The sequence below is a fragment of the Microcaecilia unicolor genome, chromosome 3 (assembly GCF_901765095.1).
Source record: "Microcaecilia unicolor chromosome 3, aMicUni1.1, whole genome shotgun sequence".
In the NCBI taxonomy this organism is placed as follows: Eukaryota; Metazoa; Chordata; class Amphibia; order Gymnophiona; family Siphonopidae; genus Microcaecilia; species Microcaecilia unicolor.
Window position 1 is genome coordinate 335,408,975 of NC_044033.1, and position 24,214 is coordinate 335,433,188.

The window sequence follows — 24,214 nt, forward strand, 5'->3', positions numbered from 1 at the left end:
TTGTGCCCTCCAAACCTCCCCAAAATCCACTGTACCCACATGTAGGTGCCCCCCTTCACCCATAAGAGCTATGGTAATGGTGTAGAGTTGTGGGGAGTGGGATTTGGGGGGCTCAGCACCCAAGGGAAGGGAGCCTATGCACCTGGAAGCAATTTGGATATTGTAAAAATTTTTTAGAAGTGCCCCTTAGAGTGCCCGGTTGGTGTCCAGGCATGTCAGGGGGACCAGTGCACTACAAATGCTGGCTCTTCCCACGACCAAATGCCTTGGATTTAGCCGGGGTTGAGATGGCTGCCGCTTTTAGCTTCCATTACGATGAAAAACAAAAGCAGCCATCTCAAACCCGGCGATCGCTGGCATTTTGCCGGTTCCAACCGTATTATCGAAACAAAAGATGGCCGGCCATCTTTTGTGATAATACGGTTCTGAGCAGCTGTTTGCGGCGCCGCCAAAATAGATCGCTGGCCATCTATTTCGCCAGCGCCATTCGATTATTCCCCTCCAGGTTGCTGGGTGGCGACCTCAGCTGAAGTAAAGTTTCTGCACAAAAGGACAAGTAGGATGGAGGTAATTCATATGAAAGTGAGCAAAATGGTGGATAGTCTGCAGAATAGTCACATGCAGAGGGGCTGAAGGAACTAAAGACACACTTGACAGAAGAAGAAAAACAAAAGGAATATAATGCAAGGGTCATGGGATAGGAGGAAAAGTCCTATTGTGGATTAAAAACTGGTTGAAGGATAGGAAACAGAGAGAGTGGGGTTAAATGGGCAGTATTCACAATGGAGAAGGGTAGTTAGTGGGGTTCCTCAGGTGTCTGTGCTAGGTCCGCTGCTTTTTAATATATTTATAAATGATTTAGAGATGGGAGTAACTAGCGAGGTAATTAAATTTGCTGATGACACAAAGTTATTCAAAGTCGTTAACTCGCGACAGGATTGTGAAAAATTGCAGAAGGACCTTATGAGACTGGGAGACTGGGCGGCTAGATTGCAGATGACGTTTAATGTGAGCAAGTGCAAGGTGATGCATGTGGGAAAAAAGAACCCAAATTATAGCTACGTCATGCAAGGTTCCATGTTAGGAGTTACGGACCAAGAAAGGGATCTGGGTGTCGTCGTCAATAATACGCTGAAACCTTCTGCTCAGTGTGCTGCTGCGGCTCGGAAAGCAAATAGAATGTTGGGTATTATTAGGAAAGGTATGGAAAACAGGTATGAGGATGTATAATGCCGTTATATCGCTCCATGGTGGCAACCACACCTTCAGTATTGTGTTCAATTCTGGTCGCCGCATGAAAGATATAGTGGAACTGGAAAAGGTGCAGCGAAGGGCGACTAAAATGATAGCGGGGATGGGATGACTTCCCTATGAAGAAAGACTAAGGAGGCTAGGGCTTTTCAGCTTGGAGAAGAGACAGCTGAGGGGAGACATGATAGAGGTATACAAAATAATGAGTGGAGTGGAACAGGTGGATGTGAAGCGTCTGTTCACGCTTTCCAAAAATACTAGGACTAGGGGGCATGCGATGAAATTAAAGTGTAGTAATTTAAAACAAATCGGAGAAAACTTTTCTTCACCCAACGCGTAAATAAACTCTGGAATTCGTTGCCGGAGAACGTAGTGAAGGCGGTTAGCTTGGCAGAGTTTAAAAAGGGGTTAGACGGTTTCCTAAAGGACAAGACCATAAACCGCTACTAAATGTACTTGGGAAAAATCCACAATTCCAGGAATAACATGTATAGAATGTTTGTACATTTGGGAAGCTTGCCAGGTGCCCTTGGTCTGGATTGGCCGCTGTCGTGGACAGGATGCTGGGCTCGATGGACCCTTGGTCTTTTCCCAGTGTGGCATTACTTATGTACTTATGTGCTTTGAATAAGGTACAAACAAGTAGTATTTTCAAAAGAATGAAAGCTGAATATTAAGAAGGGGAGAACCTCAAAAAAAAGATTTGAATTTTTCCTTCACGGAGAGTATGGTGGATATCTATTCAATAGAATTCAGTTTCAGAATGCAAACGTGCTTTGGAAAAATGTGGGAGGTCACTTTTCATAATACATTTATCCAGGATTGAAAACTGTCATAAAACTTTTCACTCTGTTCATTGAAAAAATTGAACCCAGGGAAAAAAATATTTTTACCTGTCCAAAAAGTATGAGGGCTTGAGAGAGACAACAACACATCTAGTTGTGTATTTTCACAATGGTTTTAAAGGGAAAATATTCACAGATAAAGCAGATGAAAATCTTAGCAGGTCATTCTTCCCCAGGGCACATTTCAAAGGGAAAAAACTAATGTGAGAGAATTAGTAAAATGTCATCAGGTTATATCTGCAGTTTATGTCACTGACCCAACAAAATTAAAACCCTCAAGGCTGTCTCATATAGGAACTAAACCAGGATGCTACTTACAAGACTTCTCCAACTAATGAGGGAACAGTTGTGAAGGATGGATGATGATATAGGTGAAAGGTTTCTACAGTTACAAGTCCCCCGATCACGATGTCCCCATCCTTATGGTAACCTGGTCGTACAGGTATTGATAAGTAGTTTCCAAGTGTGCTCTGACACTCAGCCGTCTTCCACAGGATGTCACAAAGCATCAGCACAATCAGAACCAGATGAGCTACTATGAAACAGCTTCTGCTGTGATAATGCTCACTCTTCCTGCCCCAAATGTTATAGCTGGGCATGGCGTAGGATACCTTATAGTTCCTGATGGTACTATCTAACTGAATATTTAAATGATGGACAGAAAATATGAAGTACTAAACTGCAGTGAAGAACACCTGTGTACTTACACACAAGAAAGATGAAGAAAGACAGCAAAATTGCAATGCTTATGGTGAGGTGATCACTCTATTTCTAGCTGAGCTCCAATGCCTGTGAGGACACCATGTGTTCTCTGTTGGGTCCCACAGCTCAGAGGTTCATCCTTAAGGGATATCTGCTCCTGACATCTACATTTACCGTGAAACATAGATTGTTTCTTCTAAATATGACCTTATGGATCCTCTGTCTTCATTAACTTAGAGACAAACATTAATTTGATTGGAATGCTTGTGTACAGCACAGTATAACACAACATTGTAATACAGTTGATGATACAGAAAAAGATGAAATAGCTCATCCACTTGGAACAGTTATTGTGTCTATACTGCTTTGAATACATCTGAAATTTCAGTGAGATTAATACAAAGTATCTCTCCAGGACAGTCCATTTGTTTTTTGTTACAGTTGTACCCTGTGCTTTCCCACTCATGGCAGGCTCAATGCGGCTTACATATTATATACAGGTACTTATTTGTACCTGGGGCAATGGAGGGTTAAGTGACTTGCCTAGAGTCACAAGGAGCTGCCTGTGTCTGAAGTGGGAATTGAACTCAGTTTCTCAGGATCAAAGTCCACCACCCTAACTACTAGGCCACTCCTCCACTGTTCCTTCCTTGTATCCTATTGTGTCCCTTCCTTGGTAATCCAGCACTTTCAATAACAGAGCAGATCTGATCCCCATTACTACTATCCTGCACCCCATCTTTCTCATCTTTAACCAGAAAGGCTTTGTAACAATTTAAATAAATCTGCTTGATATAGATTTATTCCACTGGCCTAAGGTAAACCATACTATCAGTAGATTCAGTCCTACTACCTATATAGATAATGGCCTTGACTTTATGGATTATGTTAAACATCAGTATTGACTTTTAATTTAACCCAGTTATCATGCTGACTGAATATTAACCCCCATAAGTTCTGGAAGAGATAATGGAACAATGGTCAGGCTGCTTCTTTATCTCCACCACTGTCTACATCAAGAACCTGTAGAGGAGAAGCATAATGGTTAGCTGACTGGGCTGAGAATCCAGGGAATCATAGAAAATGTAGTCAAAGACCCTATGGCCTATGAAGTCTCCTCACCCATACCATCTACTCTCTCTTTCACTCCCTTAGAGATCCTATGTACTTGTCCCAAGCTCTCTTAAATTCAGATACTGTTTTTGTCTTCACTGGTAGGCTGTCCCTCGAGTTCACCATCCTTTCCTCCTTATACAATATCTGTACCTCTCTCTTAGCCTCCTTTCACATTCCTTTTAATGCCCTACATTTCCCTCTATCTAACTTTCTATCTCTTTCAGGTAGCCTAACTTAGCCTAATTTATCCCTTGGCTGCAAAGCACCATATATAGTCTGTGACAGCATATCAAGCACTTTCAAAACTCTCAGACTTGTAAAAAGAAGTTGGGTTATTGAGGGCTCAGATGTGCAATTTGGCCATTGGGAAAGGATATGCATTTTGTGAGCTCTCCACGTAACCAGTGCTTGCAGTGTGGCTTCTGAGGATTTTTTCTTATCGACATGTTTCTCAGCACTTTGTTCCATCGTCAGTTTTAATTTGATATTTTCGCCTCTTTTTGTTCCATGTTTTCTTTTTAGTTTTTGCTTTTTTGGCACTTTGAGTTTTCAGCATTATCTTTACATCATTTTCACTTGGTGAATTCCGTGGTTCTGTATTTTCTCCCCATTGCACCATAACCACCATAGGAAGGCACAGGTCTGATACTACATGGTTTTTGTAGTGGATTTATCGTTATTCTTTTTTAACCAACTTTATTATTTTGCATTGTTGTTTTATCTTTGGGGCTCTGTTTACTAACCTGCGTTATAGGCGTGTTAATGTTTTTAATGCTCATTAACCATGTATGTGCCTACAATATCCCTTATAGATGCCTACATGGTTAGTGCACTCACTAATTGTAAGGGAGTTTAAAAGGCTAACGTGCCTTAGTAAACATGGCTCTTAGTATCACAATGTTAGTGATATTTTAGTGCCTCTATTCATATTTTTTTTTTTTTCCTATTGTTTCCCCTGCACTCCCTCCCCCTTTTATCATACACATTTTAAGGATATTACATCATTTTATCATGTTTCTCTGTGTGATGTGTACTCACAAGTTCACCATGATTCTTATATACCTGGTCCATACTGGCTATTTTTTTCTAATATACACTTTTATCAATATGTACTTTCATTAGTTTCTGTCAACCACCCTTTTATTCTGATTATTAAGACTGAATATTTTAATTGGCATCCTTCATTTGTCCCAAAGTATTCCAATGTTCTTTTCTGATTATGTATCAGTTTCTTTTCCAGTTGATTCAGGTTTTATCATCACAAGGTATATAACACTCTACATTGTGCACCTATACTTTGTGATTTTCAATCACAAGGTCAGTTCTGTTTTTATTTCTTACATGGCTTATAGTTTGTTTTAATATATTGCTTCTAATGATGTCTTCATCTTCCTTCTGCTTATGTATACTCTGATTGTTAATATGTCATTTATGTCCTTTTTATGGTTTTTATGTATTGTGATATCCCCCTCTTCACTCAGGGTGACCTGGTTCTCAATATGCAGATCTTATGCAAATTAGTGTGCTACCCCTTCTCGCTCAGGGTGACCTGGTTCCCACTCAGCAAATTAAACAGGTCTCACCAACTTCATATTTCTCAGGCAAATCTTTATTCCAGCCCCTGGGCACACTTCTTCTAGCTTAATACTTTATGCTTTCATAGATCTTCACACTGAGCCTCCCCACACATGGGCTCAGTACTACACCAATACTTTGGGGACTCTCAACCCCAGGCTTTGCAGCCTGCTTCTCTCAGTACTTTGGACACACAGTCCTGGACACATAGTCCCCTCTTTGAACACACAGTTCTGGACACACAGTCCTTTCTTCTTTGGACACACAGTCCTTTCACTGAACACACAGTTCCTATAAGTACTGAGGACACACAGTCAAACACTAATGCTTTAGGGACTCCTTACCCCAGGATTTTCAGCCTGCTGATCTCCTTTGGACACACAGTCCACCACAAGTCCATAGGGTTAGCCAGTCTCTTCCAGGGGATCTCTCTTCTACTGCTGCCAGCTCACCTCTCTTCCTTTCACAACTCAGGTGGGGTATAAAGTGGTTAATTAGCTACACAGGACCCAGCCCATAACCTCCTATACCTATGGACCTCCCAGAGCTCTCCCCGGTCCTAGTGACCTCCACCTATTCTCCTACTAGTGCCCTCTAGTGGCCTAGCCCAGATAGGACAGCCTCATACTTATCACAGTATGCATGTTTATTTATATTTTATGATTTTAATGCTTTCTATGTATTTAAATATTTTATATGTAGTGTTTGACCCCCTGAGGCAGACAGTTGTTCTGTCGAAACACGGCCCCGTGTCGGGCCATATACATATCTGGTGCTGAATAAAGATTTCCTGGTCCACCCCCTACTTCCCCATATTGACTTCTTCAATCATGGCCAGCCCTTCTCTGTCTTTCATCCTTGGCCCATAATAGGGAGGGTCCTTCACAGGATCCTTCGACATCCAGGTCTGGTGGTTCTGATCTTTTCAGATTGGCTTTGAAGGCCTTGGTATGCAGATCTGGTTTGCTTACTAGTAAACAACCCTTACCATCTCCCTCTTTGCCCAAACCTTCTGCAGGGACCAATCCAGATGGAAGTATCAACCCCTTTGGTATTATGGCCTTTCTCTTGAAATGTCAAATTTGAGGAGAAACAGTTACATGGAGATCAATGATTCTCTGCTTCAAGCGAGAAAGAGATCTACCTCTATGGCTTATGCTAGGACCTAGAAGCTTTTTGAATCTTAGTGTTCAGAATGGGCAGTGTCTCACTTTCACGCTTCTTTGCTACACATATTGGCCTTCTTGCAGGATGAGCTTAAGCAAGACCTCTTCTAAAACTTACAGTGCAGGTAGCTTTTTATCAGGGTCGAATTCAGAGTTCCTCTCTGGCCACGCGTCCTGACATTCTTCATTTTCTAAAGGGGGTGAATCATCTCAAACTACTTCTTTTCCCCTTGAATTGCATGGACTCTCACCAGGATCCTTTCCTACATTTTACTGAGGTTGGTTTCTCCATTCATACTGTGTCTTCTTTTCTCCCTAAGGTGGTTTATGACTTTCATGTCAGCCAGGAACAACGACAGGAGGTGGAGGAACCCACAATTCCTACATCAAAGTAGTATAGCAAAACGGAGTAGGATGGTCTGGCCTTTGCAATAACCCAGGGAGACGTATAAAACTTAAGTCTTTATTAGGAAACATCAAATGACACAACAGCTGTGTTTCAGCGCCTACGCGCTTGCCTTAGGAGTTGAGAAAAACATATACAAATAGTATACTGAAATTTAAAAATTATGAATCAAAACACACACATATATATACATGAGTAACAAGCATGAATATAAAATTGTCTTAGAATTAAGATGTGACTATAATATATGACTTAAAATTAAAAATTAAATACGATAAAATAAAATAAAATAAAATAAAATAAAATACACGTAATCTCTGAAACAAATGTGGAACAGAATTCTTTAAACATTAAGAATACCCATTTACATATGGGCATACACTTATATCATGTGCCATAGCTTATAGGGTGTGCTCTAGGCAACTGAAGTTAGGATGTTCCAAAGATGTAAAAAATAAATAAACACAAAACTTTCTTATGTAATCAGGTTATTGGATGTCAAATTCCTATAAAGAAATATAAAAAAAACATTTAATATAAAAATGATAGAAATAATAAAATCTTGCATATTTAAGACATCCTATACTGCAAGTGAAATAAATGATCTCAAAAAGGATAAACATGGTGTAAAAATAGGGAATATCAATATAAAACAGAGTACTAGTATGAAACCAAAGAGCTAATGTAAAACCAGAGAGCTCTATTATACTCACAATTAACTAAATGTAATATTAGTATAAACAAAGAACAGAGAAACTTAAAAAAATCACATTAAAACTGAAAGCAAGCTTGTTGATAATCTTTTTCAATAAAAAGATGGTGAATCTAGACATCAAAACAAACCAAAACCATAAAAGCGCATAACAAACTGACAACACAATCATCGGCAATATTTCTTAAGTAAGAGATGACCAATCTACTACTACTACTACTTATCATTTCTATAGTGCTACAAGGCATATGCAGCGCTGTACACCATACACAAAAAAGACAGTCCCTGCACAAAGAGCTTACAATCTAGATAAGACAGGCAGACAGACAGAACAATTAAGGGTAAGGGAATAAAGAGGTGAGGCTAAAATGACAGGGTAAGTGAGGGTTAGGAGTCAAAAGCAGTGGTAAAGAGGTGGGCTTTAAGTTTGGACTTCAAAATGGCCAAAGACGGGGCTAGACGTACAGGCTCAGGAAGTCTATTCCAGGTATGAGGTGCAGCAAGATAAAAGGAACGGAGTCTGGAATTTGCAGAAGAGGTGAAGGGGACAGATAAGAGAGATTTATCTACAGAACAGAGTACCCGAGAGGAGGCGTAGGGAGAGAGTGGAGAGGTACTGGGAAGCGGCAAAGTGAATGCATAAAGATAAAAAACAGAAAGATGTGCCACTTCAGGACATTAAGGTTTTGTGATGAGGAAATACCTTGTGTATAAAATTAGAAAAGTCGCACACTCAAGTAACTACGTCACGTATGTAAACACCTTACTTATTTAAATGTGTCAAATGATTGATTGTATAAAAGCACGTACTTTTATACAGGTCACCCCCCTAATGGTCCAGGGGGGGGTGACCTGCTTTGGGTCATTTGGGGTGGACTGGCCTACCTCAGCTGAAGTAAAGATTGTGCTGTAAAGGAGAAGGAAAGGGTGGTAGATACGTGGAATGCCTTCCCGTGGGAGGTGGTGGAGATAAAAACAGTAATGGAATTCAAATATGCATGGGATAAACACAAAGGAATCCTGTTTAGAAGGAATGGATCCAAGGAATCTTAGCGGAGATGGGGTGGCGATGCTGGTAATTGGAGAGTAAAACCAATGCTAGGCGGACTTCTACGGTCTGCGCCCTGATCATGGCTGAATAGATATGGATGGGCTGGAGTGTAAATTTTAAGGGGTTTCAACGTTAGCTTCAGAACTTAGTACAAGAACTAAGGGTAGTGGTGTACAGTTGAGGGGAGTGGATTTTGGGGTGGGGTTTGGGGGGCTCAGCACACAAAACTGTGTACTTTGGAGCTGTGTACTTTGGAGTTTTTTCTGAAGTCCACTGAAGTGCCTCCTAGGGTGCCCGGATGGCATCCTGGCATGTCAGGGAGACCAGTGCACTACGAATGGTGGCTCCTCCCATGACCAAAGGGCTTGCATTTGGTCATTTCTGAGTTGGGCATCCTTACTTTCCATTATCGCCGAAAATTAGAAACGACCAAGTCAAAGGACGACCATCTCTAGGGACAACCTACATTTCAAGATTTAGGCGTCCCTGGCTGTATTATCGAAACAAAAGATGGACGCCCAACTTGTTTCAATAATGCGGATTTCCCCGCCCCTTTGCCGGGACATCCTGCGAGGACGTCTTCAGGAAAACTTGGGCGCCCCTTTCGATTATGCCCCTCCACATCTACTTATTGATATATAGAAACTGTGTATAATATCTAATTTCAGCTATAATATAAAATATATGAAATTTAGGATGACCGCAACCAAAGATGCAATTTCTGGGTAAAAAAAAGACATTCAACTTGGACTTGCCCAACAACTGATAACAATATTTAAATGAATAAATCCTTTATTAATAATTCTAGTTTTTTTTTCTATAAGCATTTTCTGCTGTTCCTTTCAGGTCTCAGCAGAATAATATAGCACTTAGGGAAAAAGATACAGCCCAGGAGTCCAGCACTAGAAGCCAGGATAGCAAATATCTCCACTGCCACCATGTACTTGCCCTTGGTGCTCAGGTAAGTTGGGATGAAGGAGATCCAGACACTGCAGAACACCAACATGCTAAAGGTGATGTATTTGGCTTCATTGAACCTGTCAGGTAGATTTCTTGCTAGGAATGCTACGATAAAGCTGATGCCAGCCAGAAATCCCAGGTAACCCAAAACACAGTAAAATGCATGTATTGACCCTTCATTACATTCAATTAGTATTGTTCCAATTTCTGATTTCATATTAAGATATGGGAACGGGGGAGCAGTGAACAACATGCAAGACACAGAACAGTTTGAATAAGGGAACAGAAAAGGACTACAGAAATTGAGATCCTGGAACCCATCCATTTCCAGAGCTTGCTTCCAGGCTTGGTGGCATGAAAGGCCAAGACCACAGTGGTGGTTTTTGCCAATATAGAGGAGAGAGCAATGGAAAAACTGATCCCAAAGGCAGTCTGTCGGAGAACACAGGTCACTTTGTCAGGGTGGCCAATGAATACCAAGGAACAGAGGAAGCAGAGCATGAGGGAGTTGAGGAGAATGTAACTGAGGTATTGGTTGTTGGCTTTCACTATGGGGGTGTCTTTGTAATGAATAAAGATCCCCAAAATGGCAGTATTAATGAGAATTAAGAAAATACAGATGAAAGTCAAAGTTATCCCCAAAGGCTCTTCATGGGTCAAGAAGGATATCACTTTTGGGATGCAGGCATCTTTCTTCTGATTGGGCCATTGGTCCTCTGGGCATTTCGTACAAACATCTGTATCTGAGAATGAAAAAATATTGTCTCATTACCTCACAAATCACATCAGTTATAGGACAGTAACCATTCCCTTATAATAAGGCTTGTTTCAAATTGACAGACAGTAGCAAGTAATGAACGATGAGCTTCCTGGAAATAAAATCATGCATTATCTTTTAGATGAACTGTCACCTGAAATGGATGTTTGTAAAGGATTCCATATGTCTTATCTAATCGGGGTGTGATTAGTTTTCCTAGCAGTATCCAGCGCATATTTTTGGATTAGACATAAGGTATTCCACTGGGACATGCAAAGACCCATTTTTCATAGAATACGGAGATTGCAATTGAGACATCGAGATCAGGATGTGCTCAGTTGTGTTGATGTTTTGGAAAAGGCAGGAGTGCATGCATATTTGCTGGCCCATGTTGGGTCTTCAATAAAGGATGAATATGGGCCTAATATGAGCGTGGCACATAATAACATGAAATCACTCACCAGTTTGGCTGGAGATCTCTCCCTCTGGACAGGGAATACAGTCATAGCAGCAGACAGGCTTTCCTTCCCTGGTTAATTTCCTGAACCCAGGACGGCAACTCGGACTGCACCTGAACTCTGGAGGTGTCTGAGGATTGAGAAGAAACTGATTAACATGAGGTAATACTGGATTATGACTTTTCAAATGCAGTGTTACTTTTCTGTCTAAACATGAGCATTTTTCCCATTTAGTTTTTCATCTCATTGCAAACCTACTCAGTAGAATATGGAGGTCAGTATGAGCTCTATTTTGATTGGAAATATAAATAACTAGTAAAAAAGGTCCGTTTCTAACACAAATGAAATGTGTGCTAGCCAAGGTTTTCCTCGAAGTGTGTATGTTTGAGAGAGAGCATGTGTGAGAGTGACTGTGAGAGAGAGAGAGAGTGAATGTGCGAGTGTGTGTGTGTGACAGAGAGAGAGAGTGAGACTGGGTGCCAGTGTGTCTGTGAGAGAGTGTGTGTGTGAGAATGAGAGTGTGTGCCATGGTCCCCTCCCTCACTCCCAGTTCCTCCCTCCCTCCGAGTTCCAGGGTCGTTGTCCCCTCCCTCCCAGTTCCAGGGTCCCCCTACTACTACTACTACTACTATTTAGCATTTCTATAGTGCTACAAGGTGTACGCAGCGCTGCACAAACATAGTAATGCGACGTCACACACATGAGGGTGTTGTCATCCCTCCCTTCCTCCCTCCCTCCCTCCCTTCCAGTTCCAAGCCCCCTACCTCCAAATTTGAAGTCATCTTCACTTACAAAGTCGGGTTTACGGCGGCCGGCAGCAGCAGTAACAGGGGTGCAGGCTTGGCCCTTCTGTCTCTCTCAGCTCTGGTCCCGCCCTCATTTCCTGTTTCCGCACGGGCGGGACCAGAGCTGACAGAGAGAGAAGGGTCGAGCCTGCATGCCTGTTACCGCTGCTGCTGTAGTCCGCCGTAAACCCAACTTCGTAAGTGAAGTTGACTTTTAAAATTTGGAGGTAGGGGGCCTGGAACTAGAAGGGAGGAAAGGAGGGATGACGACACCCTCATGCGTGTGAAGTCGTGTTGCATTGGCCGGCAATTCTGCAGCATTCCCTTCCAGTGATTGGTCTTTACGAACACGGAAGTACATGACATCATTTCAGGAGATGGATACAGCAGGAGCACATATGCTTCAAAGCTTCACTTTCTCAGCTTCAGAACGTTGGAGGTGCTTTTTATTATATAGGATAGGTTTGACCTGAAATCAGTCATTCAGGCTGATTGGGGAATGTTTTGAGCAATGTAGCTGTGCAGGTCACCTTTAATGGTTTGATTAAAAGTATGAGAAAATACTTCTGCTTCCTCGTAAGAAAAAAGGATTTTAGGTGATATCTTTGTAACCTACTTTTCTACCTCCAAATCTGAACATTTACCTCATGGAGCTGCTCACCATTGGTTGCTTATCGTATAAGCATTTTTGTTTCTTTAATCATTTAGGTGACACCTTTATCCAGAGTGAGTTTCATTCAGCTACACGAGGTATTTTTTGTTTAAACTTGTTGCCTTGTCAACTAGATATATTTTGGCCAAATTTATCTTGATCTGTAAAGGATGCAGCAAGCGTGTTCCAGGAGCAGGGCCTAATTTATACAGATATCAATACTATTCAGCTACTGTCCAGTTAACATACCCGTTGATATTAAATTACACTGCAGACATAGCAGGTCTAACATTATATTGATTTATTTAAAGTTAGGCCGGCGTATTTAGAGGGCTAAGCTATATAGATATTACTGCTGAATATAGCATGAAGATATATAGATAAATTAGCAAATGATGGTAGACAAAGACCTGAACGATCCAACCAGTTGGCCTTCCAGTCACGCTCATTATGAAGTCATGATTAAACCAACAATGAATGTGATTTAAAATACTCACTGCGGTTATAACTTTTAAGTTCATACAATCTGATCCTGATCTTAGGAACATGTTTTCAATTTGAATACTTGATCATTGCCCAGCACCAGCCTTAGTTCTTCACAGCCAGTCATTATTTAAGTGCCACTGAACATGCAAACACAACACCAATCATTTTTTTTTTTGCTGTTTATACCATTCATTTTCTAAGAGATCCTCTGTGTTCATCCCACACTTTTTCAAATTCCTCTACCGTTTTGTCTCCACCTCCTCCCTCGGGAGGGCATTCCAAGCATCAACCACACCTCTCTGTAAAGAAGAATTTCCTGACATTATTCCTAAGTCTACCACCCTGCAACCTCAATTCATGTCCTCTAGTTTTACCATTTCCCCTTCTCTGGAAAATATTTATTTCTATATTAATACTTTTCAAGTATTTGAATAGCTGTGCTTCCTCTCCTCTAGTGTACACATAGTCAGATCTTCCATTTTTGTCACCTTGATCTGGACCTCTTCAAGTCCTTTTACATCCTTAGCAAGACATGACCTTAAAAACTGAACATAACACTCCACGTGGGGCCTCACCAATGACTTGTACAGGGGCATCAACACCTCCTTTCTTCTGCTGTTCACGCCTCTCTCTATACAGTTTAGCATCCTTAAGGCTATAGCCACTGTCTTGTCGCACTGTTTCATCGCCTTCAGATAATCATAGCTTAACCATGTATTGAGTGAAAAAATAATTTCTCCTATTATAAAACATGGTATTGCTATGTAACCTCAAAAATTACAAGGAATAGGTACACAGTGAGCTACATTCCTTCAAAAAGTACAAAGAGTAGGGGACACTCAAAGAAGTTACATGGAGGTATCAGCGGTTTGCGTATATGGGTTTAGAAAAGGTTTGGACAAGTTCCTGGAGGAAAAGTCCACAGTCTGCTATTGAGACAGTCATGGGGAAGCCACTGCCTGCCCTGAACTTAGTATTATGGAATGTTGCTACTAATTGGGTTTACGCCAGGTACTTGTGACCTGGATTGGCCACTATTGGAAGTAGGAGAGTGGGCTAGGTGGACCATTGGTCTGTCCCAGTATGGCTGTGGTTATGCTCTTAAAAGATAGGCACTGAAATCATGAGTGCTATGAAAGTATTCTATTGACCTTTACAGATTATTAGCTCAGTGAAACCTTCACACCTAACTTTGGGTGTGAGCATTTATACCTGCTAAAGGCTGGTGTAAATACAGGCACCCAACTGATGGCAAGTAGGCATATGCAAGTATTCTATAACAACACAGGTAATTTGTGGGAATGCCCATGACCTGCCCTGCCCTTTGGAGTTCTGCACTAACGGGTGTAAGAAGAAATGAGAGCAGTGAGGTAAGGGGGGGGGGGGGGGCGGAGGTGCCAAAGTGAAGTGCCTCAAATGCCAACGTGATGAGCTTAAATTGAGTTTAAATCTGACCTCGTTGAATGTTCTCTCCCACATGATCGCCTCTTCATAAATAGTAAATTCCTGATCTGGAGGAGCATAAGAGTTATAACTTCCAACAATTTCTTTAATCCGTGTCCCATCGGGTAGAATGACAACGTTTATAATATCATATCCAATGTCGAGATCACCGTTCTCATCAAAAAAGAATTCCTCACCCAGAACATTCTTAAAGTGGAGGTCCTTCAGATAATGATGAAGCTAATGAAAATGAGAGACATTTTTAATAGTGAAGCTCACTGCGGTTATAACTTTTAAGTTCATACAATCTGATCCTGATCTTAGGAACATGTTTTCAATTTGAAGCAACATTAGCGTGGAGCTTATTTTTGAAGTTTATTTTAAAAATTACCTTTTTACCCCATTAATTTTAAAAAAAGCTAATCCACACTTTCATGCAAAAATGCAAAACGTAGAAGCGTCCTCTTTGTTTAATCTCATAACACTCTGTTACAAAGTTCCACAGTTCCAGAGGATCAATAGGCATGCCCCAAAAACAACTTATCTGGTGAAGTATCTTATCATGCAGTCCTCAACGCTTTTCTTTTCTTCCAACCTTTTAACACAACAGCTGCAGGATAAATACTTAGTTAAATATTAGATAAATATGTAGTTTTTATATGTGCTTTTATCTCTGCAATTAGTTGTGTGTCTATTATGTTGGACATGAAGCATCTGTTTAATAGTTAAAAGACCTTCTGCAATTCACTACATCCTGCTTCCCTTTCACACTGCGCAATCATATACCATCACTTCTTTCTGAACATATCATTCTTCTAACATAGGATGTTACCTTCCATGGCAGAAAATCTAAAAATCTCTCACTTTCTCCACTCCTCTTGGTGGTATTCCTAGAACCAGAAGTGATCATGTCATGCAATGCATGTGCCAGGCCATACACAGCATTGTAAACGTTATAACTATCCCCAGAGTTTATAGAGTCACAGTGTATTTGGAAAAAAAAATGTTTCATCACTGCTGCAGGATCTTTGGATGCTCTTGGGGCACTGGTTGTTACACAGGTCCTTCCACCACATCTCTATGAATGAATCATTTGGAAACATGGCAGGATTTCCCTCACGGACAAATTTGTGAAAGCTTGGAATAGTTTTCTTTGCAACTGCTAAAGCTAAGGTGTTTTTTCTATCAACACTGTAAGAGGGGAAGAAAAATCCCCATTCTTCTGAGATGATCCAGACTTTCCAGGTGCTACCCAAATGGGTGTATGTCTTATAATCTCTCTGTAGTCTTTATTACAATACAAAATAATCACTTTAGTTGAATATGTACTGAAGGTGTTATAAATATCTGTATTTTGAAGCCTGAGTGAACGGGACTGACGTAAGGTTTCTATGAATTCAATGCAACCTCCACTCTGCTCAATTGCTTCTCTCAGGATCTGCACAGCCCTCATGCTGTTTTCATCATCAAATGCAATGATACCAACCCAGGTCCAGCCAAAATGATTCAATAGTTTGACTATCCCAGCACAGATGTGCATGTCACTGGGAACAGTCCGGTAGAAATAAGGAAACTTAGCTGTGTCGCTCATGAGAAGATTTCCTGAGATGTAACTTATCTGCTGAAAATAAAAGATTGAATTTATCATCACCTTTGCCATGAAAAGATCATATTTCATTCACATATCAAATATTTAGAGCATAGTAATATGTAATTTATCTTTAAAATTGAGCATGGCATCAGAAGATTGGAGGGTAGCCAATATATGACAGAGTCTATTGTAAAGAACAAAATTACAGAGCATATACATAAGAATGGATTAATGAGACAAAGAGGGGCATTTTCGATATGACGTCTAAGTCCAACTTTGGACGTTTTGCTAAAAATGTCTAAAATTCAAGTGGAGAATATAGCCATTTTCAAAACAGAAAAATGTCTATCCTTTTTTTTTTTTTTCCAAAATGGCTATTTGCTAAATGTTTTGTACTCTGTTCATTTATCTTTTTGGTCCAAAAAAAATGTCCAAGTGAAAAACGCACAAAATCAAGCCATTGGGATGTAGGAAGATCCAGCTTTCTTAGTAGACTGGCCACACAGATTTCCCAGGAAAGCAATAGGACACACTTGGGAGCACTGGAGTGGACTTCAAATAAATGCTCCCAGGCACACATCTCACTGTTGCTCCCTTATCTTGTCTGCTGAGCCCCCCCCCCCCCCCAAAACCCACCACCCCCAACTGTACACCACTACAATAGCTCTTATGGGTGAAGGGGGCACTTATACACGGGTATAGTGGGTTTTGGAATGCTCATAGTTTCCACCACAAGTGTAACAGATAGGGGGACATATGAGCCTGGGTCCACCTGTCTGCAATGCATGGCACCAACCACTAGACTACTTCAGGGACCTGCATGCTGCTCTAATGGACCTGAGGCTGGTAAGTAATGTTTTTAATCAACTTTTATGGGGAATGGGTGGCAAGGGGTTAGTGACCCCTGGGGGAGTAAGCGGAGGTCATCCATGATTCCCTCCAGTGGTCATCTGGTCATTTAGGGCACTTTATTGTGGTTTATTCATTAATAAAACAGGTCTAGACCAAAACGACCAAATTATAGCCCTGGATGTTTTTGTTTTGTTCCATTATGGCAGAAAAATGTCCAAGTGTTAGGAACGCCCAGATCCCACCCTTAACACACCCCCTTGTGATCTGAATACACTTCTGATGGACTTCATAGAAAAATGTCTAAAAATTGGTTTCGAAAATAGTACTTTGGCCGTTTTTGTGAAAAAAATGTCCAAATGCAGATTTATGCCATTTTTGGGATCTTTTCCCCTTTGAAAATGAGCCCCAAAGCCAACACGGATTTAGTGAAAGGAAATCTTACTTCACCAATCTACTACATTCCTTTGAAGGGGTGAACAAATGTACATAAAGTTGAACCGGTCGTTATTATGTATCTGGATTTTCAAAAGGCATTTGACAAAGTAATTCATGAAGGACTGAAAGAAATTAGAAAGTCATGCAATAGGAGGTAATGTTCTGTTGTGGATTAAAAACTGGTTAAAACTTAGAAAATAGATTATGGCTAAATGGTCACTATTCTCAATGAAGAAGGGTAGATAGTGGGGTTCCCCAGGGGTCAGTACTGGGACTGCTGCTTTTTAATATATTTATAAATGATCTAGAGATGGCATTAACTAGTGAGGTAATTCAATTTGCTGATGACACAAATTTATTCAAAGTTGTTAAATTGCAAGAGGATTGTGATATTCAGAGGCAGTTACCCCGAAACTCTATATAAAGTGCCCTAAATCGGCCACATGGCCAAATTACGTGCAAGAGGATTGTGAAAAATTACAAGAGAACCTTATGATACTGGGAGACTGGGCATCCAAATGGCAGATGGTGTTTAATGTGAGCAAGTGCAAAGCAGTGGCGTAGCCAGAAGTCAATTTTTGGGTGGGCCAACAGGTTGGATGGGTGGGCACTAGACAGTGGTGTGCTGGTAAATGTTTAACAACAGGCTCTCTCCCCGGTCCACCTCTGCACACCCCTATCCACCTGTGCACCTCCCCTCAAAATTGCAGAGCTGGCTATAGCCGGGGAGAGAGCCTGGGGGGGGGGGGGGGGGGGCAATGCATTACTGTCTCCAGGAAAAAAAATTAATGATCCCAGGTTCCAATTTAATTCATGTTTAATGTGGGATAAAATGCCATAAATAAGTAAATAAATATAAACTTTTAATGTTGAGCACCTGATTCTCAAAGTGGACATATTCCAAACACTATAATGAAAATAAAATGATATTTTTTTCTACCTTTGTTGTCTGGTGACTGTTTTTCTGATCATGCTGGCCCAGTATCCGATTCTGCTGCTATCTGTCCTCTTAACTCCGTTTCCAGGGCTTCCTTTCCATTTATTTCTTTACTTTCCTCCTTTCTTCTTCATTTCTTGCTCTATATCCATAAGTAAAAGCTGGGTCCTCTGCAGACTTGACTGTCTAGTGGATCCAGCTTCTGCCTATTTTCTTCATCCATGTGCAGTTTTTCTCCTCTCTTCCTTTTCCCTCATCTCATCTCCTTCCTCATTCTTCCATCCCCTCCATCCATGTCCAGCATTTCTTCTCTCTCCCTTCCCTCTCTTCCATCCATGTCCAGCAACCCTCCTCTCCCCTTCCCTCCATCCAGCAACCCTCCTCTCCCCTTCTTCCACCATGTCCAGCAACCCTCCTCTCCCCTTCCCTCCATCCAGCAACCCTCCTCTCCCTTCTTCCACCATGTGCAGCAACCCTCCTCTCCCCTTCCCCCATCCAGCAACCCTCCTCTCCCCTGCCCTCTCCTCTCCCCTTCTTCCACCATGTCCAGCAACCCTCCTCTCCCCTTCTTCCACCATGTCCAGCAACCCTCCTCTCCCCTTCCCTCCATCCAGCAACCCTCCTCTCCCCTTCTTCCACCATATCCAGCAACCCTCCTCTCCTCTCCCGTCTGCCCTGTTTCCTTCCTGCCCCCCCCCCCTGTACCTTTAAATATTATAGTTTTGCTGGAGTCGCGGGCAGCCGGCATTGAAGACATCGGCAGGCTTACGCCGGTTCCAGCAGCCTTCCCTTCCCTCGTTGCAAGTCGGATGATGGCTCCGCCCTCGTAGAAACAGGAAATACGTCAGAAGAGGGCGGAGCCATCATCCGACTTGCAACGAGGGAAGGGAAGGCTGCTGGAACCGGCGTAAGCCTGCCGATGTCTTCAATGCCGGCTGCCCGCAACTCCAGCAAAACTGTAATATTTAAAGGTACGGCGGGGGGGCGTAGCAGTGGCGGGCTGGGGAGGCAGATGCGGGATCGGAGCTCAGCCTGCTCCCTCCGCTCCGCTGCCTCCACTGCTGGGTGGGCCTGAACCAAAACTGGGTGGGCCTGGGCCCACCCAGGCCCACCCGTGGCTACGCCCCTGGTGCAAAGTGATGCATGTGGGAAAGAGGAACCTCAACCATAGTTACATGACACAGGGTTCCACATTACGAGTCACCGACCAGGAAAAGGATCCAGGTGTCATCGTTAATATGTTGAAACCCTCTGCTCAATGTGCAGCAGTAGCAGCTAAGAAAGCAAATAGAATGTTAGGTAATTATTAGGAAAGGAATGTTAAACAAAAAGGAGGACATTATAATGCCTTTGTATCGCTCCATAGTACGACCACACCTCAAATATTGTATTCAATTCTGGTCACCGCATCTCAAAAGAAATATAGAGGGACATTTTTGAAAGGGATGTTCAAGTTTCAATTTGGACATCCGTGCAAAACATCCAAATCCAGGGGTGGGGAAACCCGTATTTTCAAAACAAGATAGATGTCCATCTTTCATTTTGAAAATACCGTCAGGGACTTCCAAATCCTTAAATTTTGCCGTCCCTAGATTTGAACGTCCCTAGACATGGACGTTTCTGATTTTCGGCAATTTTCAAAACCAAGGACGTTTATTTCAGAAATGAAGAAATGCAAGCCACTTGGTCGTTGGAGGAGCCAACATTTGTAGTACAATGGTCCCCCTGAAATGCCAGGACACCAACCGGGCACCCTAGGGGACACTGCAGTGGACTTCATAAAATGCTCCCAGGAACATAGCTCCTTTACCTTGTGTGCTGAGCCCCCAACCCCCCTCAAAACCCACTACCCCCACTGTACACCACTACCATAGCCCTTACGGTTGAAGGGGGTACCTAGATGTGGATGCAGTGGGTTTGTGGTGGATTTTGGAGGGTTCGCTGTTTCCTCCACAAGAGTAACAGGTGGAGGTGGATGGTGCTGAGTCCGCCTGTCTGAAGTGACCTGCATACTGCTGTCATGGACCTGAGTATGACATCTGAGACTGGCATAGAGTCTGGCATGACATATTTTTACAGATGTTTTTTCAGAGTGGGAGGGGGTTAGTGACCACTGGGGAAGTAACGGGAGGTCATCCCCAATTCTTTCTGGTGATCATCTGGTCATTTCAGGCACCTTTTTGTGCCTTAGTTGTAAGAAAAACAGGTCCAGATGAAAACATTCAAGTGCTCGTCAGGGCCGTCCTTCTTTTTTTCGATTATGGGTCAAGGACGTCTAAGTGCTGGGCAAGCCCAAGTCCCGCCTTCACTATGCCTCTGACATGCCCCCTTGAACTTTGGCCATCCCTGCGATGGAGTGCAGTTGAGGACGTCGAAAATCGGCTTTCGATTATACCGATTTGGACGTTTCTGTAAGAAGGACGTCCATCTTCCGATTTATGTCAAAAGATGGGCGTCCTTTTCTTTCGAAAATGAGCCCAATAGTGGAACTAGAAAAGGTACAGCGAAGGGTGACGAAAATGATAAAGGGGATGAGACGACTTCCCTATGAGGAAAGGCTAAAACGGCTAGGGCTCTTCAGCTTGGAGAAAAGACAACTAAGGGGAGATATGATAGAGGTCTACAAAATAATGAGTGGAGTGGAATGGATAGACGTGAATCGCATGTTTACTCTTTCCAAAAACGTTAGTACTAAAGAGTATGCAATGAAGCTACAAAGTAGTAAATTTAAAACAAATTGGGAAAATATTTCTTCACTCAACGTTTAATTAAACTCTGGAATTTGTTGCCAGAGAATGTGGTAAAAGCAGTTAGCTTAGCAGGTTTTAGAAAAAGTTTGGACAAATTCTTAAAAGTCCATTAAAAGATGGACTTGGAATAATCCATTCCCAGCATAAAGCAGCACAAAATCCATTATACTCTTTTGAGATCTTGCCAGGTACTTGAGACCTGGATTGGGCACTGTTGGAAACAAGATGTTAAGCTGGATGGACTTTCAGTCTGTCCACCACCAGGACCGTCAAGGAGTTCATTAAGAGCCCTTTGTCTAGACCTACTGAAGGAAAGCAAGGATGCTGAGACCCCTAAAAGTCTGGCCTGCCCCAACCTCAAGCTATTCCCTCATTCAAAGAGAGTCTCCAAGCAACTCAGGAGAAGAGCAGTACCTAGGGAATTATTTCCACCTGCCTCGGTCTCGGATTCATTCTATTTGCTAGCAATGGTACTACTAGACATACACAGAACTGTACACATTATCCAACGGTTTCTATATAGTGTGACTTAAGCTGCTTGTGTAAATCCAGTTGTATTCTGGATTTCTACATGCAGCATAAATAGCTAACAAGCCAATCAGCACTGATAATTGAACTTAACATGCAAGTATTAACATTAATTGGCATTAATTAGGATTTACATGCACAACTGTCTAGGCATGTTCTAAAAGCGATGTGTGTATATTCTAAGATGCAGATCTGAGAAGGCAGTATGGCCATGGGAGGGGCACGGACAGGTCATGTGCATTACTTGAAATTACATGCAGTGTTATAAAATATGACCGTTCCACAAGTAATTAGGTGTCGGCATTTACACCAATTTTCCATTGGTATAAATGGCTGCAACTAAATCTAGTCACAGAAAATAGGTGTTGGGCCGGGCGTATTCTATAAACTACATCTAGATTTAGGTGTTTTCTATAAACCGCGCCTAAATTTTGGTATAGTTTATAGAATGCACATAGGCTTATTTTTCTTTGGAGCCATTGTTTTAGGTGTGATATATACAGTGCTTTTTTTGTGCCGGTACGCAACGGTAAGCCGTACCGGCACCTTTTTCTCCTCCTCCCCTCCCCTCCCATTATTTCCAGCGATTCTCCGCCTCTCTCCTGCCCTCCCATCGACGTGCAGCGATTTTTCCGTCCCTCCCCTGCCCTCACCTCTCCCATTTCCAGCGATTCTTCGTCCCCCAGCCGTCCACTGCCTGCCAGCCAGCGTCGGAGTCAGAAGCGAACGGTGCAGGCAGCGATTGGCTGGCAGCGTCGTAGCTTCCCTCTGCAAGTCCCGCCTACAACTTCCTGTTTACGCATAGGCGGGACTTGCAGAGGGAAGCTACGACGCTGCCAGCCAATCGCTGCCTGCACCGTTCGCTTCTGCGTCCGACGCTGGCTGGCAGGCAGTGAAGGAGGACGGCTGGGGGACGAAGAATCGCTGGAAATGGGAGAGGTGAGGGCAGGGGAGGGACGGAAAAATCGCTGCACGTCGATGGGAGGGCAGGGGAGAGGCGGAGAATCGCTGGAAATAATGGGAGGGAAGGGCAGGGGAGAGAGAATTGCTGGACATGGGAAGGGCAGGGGAGAGAGAATTGCTGGACATGGGATGGGAGGGAAGGGCAAGGGAGAGAGAATTGCTGGACATGGGAAGGGCAGGGGAGAGAGAATTGCTGGACATGGGAAGGGCAGGGGAGAGAGAATTGCAGGGCATGGGATGGGAGAGAAGGGCAGGGGAGAGAGAATTGCTGGACATGATATGGGAGGGAAGGGCAGGGGAGAGAGAATTGCTGGACATGGGAAGGGCAGGGGAGAGAGAATTGCTGGACATGATATGGGAGTGAAGGGCAGGGGAGAGAGAATTGCTGGACATGGGAAGGGCAGGGGAGAGAGAATTGCTGGACATGGGAGGGAAGGGCAGGGGAAAGAGAATTGCTGGACATGGGATGGGATGGGAGGGAAGGGCAAGGGAGAGAGAATTGCTGGACATGGGATGGGAGAGAAGGGCAGGGGAGAGAGAATTGCTGGACATGGGAAGGGCAGGGGAGAGAGAATTGCTGGACATGGGAGGGAAGGGCAGGGGAGAGAGAATTGCAGGGCATGGGATGGGTGAGAAGGGCAGGGGAGAGAGAATTGCTGGACATGGGAAGGGCAGGGGAGAGAGAATTGCTGGATATGGGATGGGAGGGAAGGGCAAGGGAGAGAGAATTGCTGGACATGGGATGGGAGGGAAGGGCAAGGGAGAGAGGATTGCTGGACATGGGAAGGGCAGGGGAGAGAGAATTGCTGGACATGGGATGGGAGGGAAGGGCAGGGGAGAGAGAATTGCTGGACATGGGAAGGGCAGGGAAGAGAGAATTGCTGGACATGGAGGGGAGAGAGGTGAATCGCTGGATGGGGAGGGGAGGACAGGGAAGAGAGAATTGCTGGACATGGAGGGGAGAGAGGTGAATCGCTGGATGGGGAGGGGAGGACAGGGAAGAGAGAATTGCTGGACATGGAGGGGAGAGAGGAGAATCGATGGACAGGGAGGGGAGGACAGGGAAGAGAGAATTGCTGGACATGGAGGGGAGAGAGGAGAATCGATGGACAGGGAGGGGAGGACAGGGAAGTGAGAATTGCTGGACATGGATGAGAGGGGAGAGAGGAGAAATGCTAGAAATGGATGGAGAGGAGAGCAGGAGATAGAGGAGAATTGCTGGACATGGATGGATGGAGGAGTTGGCTAGGAGAGAGGAGAAATGCTGACTTGGATGGAGGGGAGGAGAGAGGAGAAGTGCTGGACATGAATGGAGGGGAGGAAAGAAAAAAGATGCACATGGATGGAGATGAGGGAAAGGGAAGAGGAGAAAAACTGCACATGGATGGAGAAAATAGGCAAAAGCTGGATCCATGTTATACCTCCTCCAGTCAATTCCATGGAGGAGGACCCAGCTTTTACTTATGGATGCAGGGCAACAAAAGAAGAAGAAAGGAAGAAAGTAAAGAAATAAATGGAAAGGAAGCCCTGGAAATGGAGTTAAGAGAACAGATAGCAGCAGAATCAGAGACTGGGACCAATATGGATAGAAAAACAAAGTCACCAGACAACAAAGGTAGAAAAAATCATTTTATTTTCATTTTAGTGTTTGGAATTTGTCTTATTTTGCACTGGGTATACTGGAGCTGTAACAGCTTACAGAAATTATTTATAATGAAAAAAAATCAAATTATTTTTTCTCCTATACTAGTATAATATTTTCAATGATGTCTGTTTATATGCGCCATGGCTGG

The 24,214-nt window shown here is 43.0% G+C and overlaps 1 pseudogene; it reads right to left on the reverse strand.

The window, feature by feature from the left end:
• Positions 1-9,641: 9,641 nt before the first annotated feature.
• Positions 9,642-24,214, reverse strand: part of LOC115464724 — a 57,323-nt pseudogene continuing 42,750 nt past the window's right edge.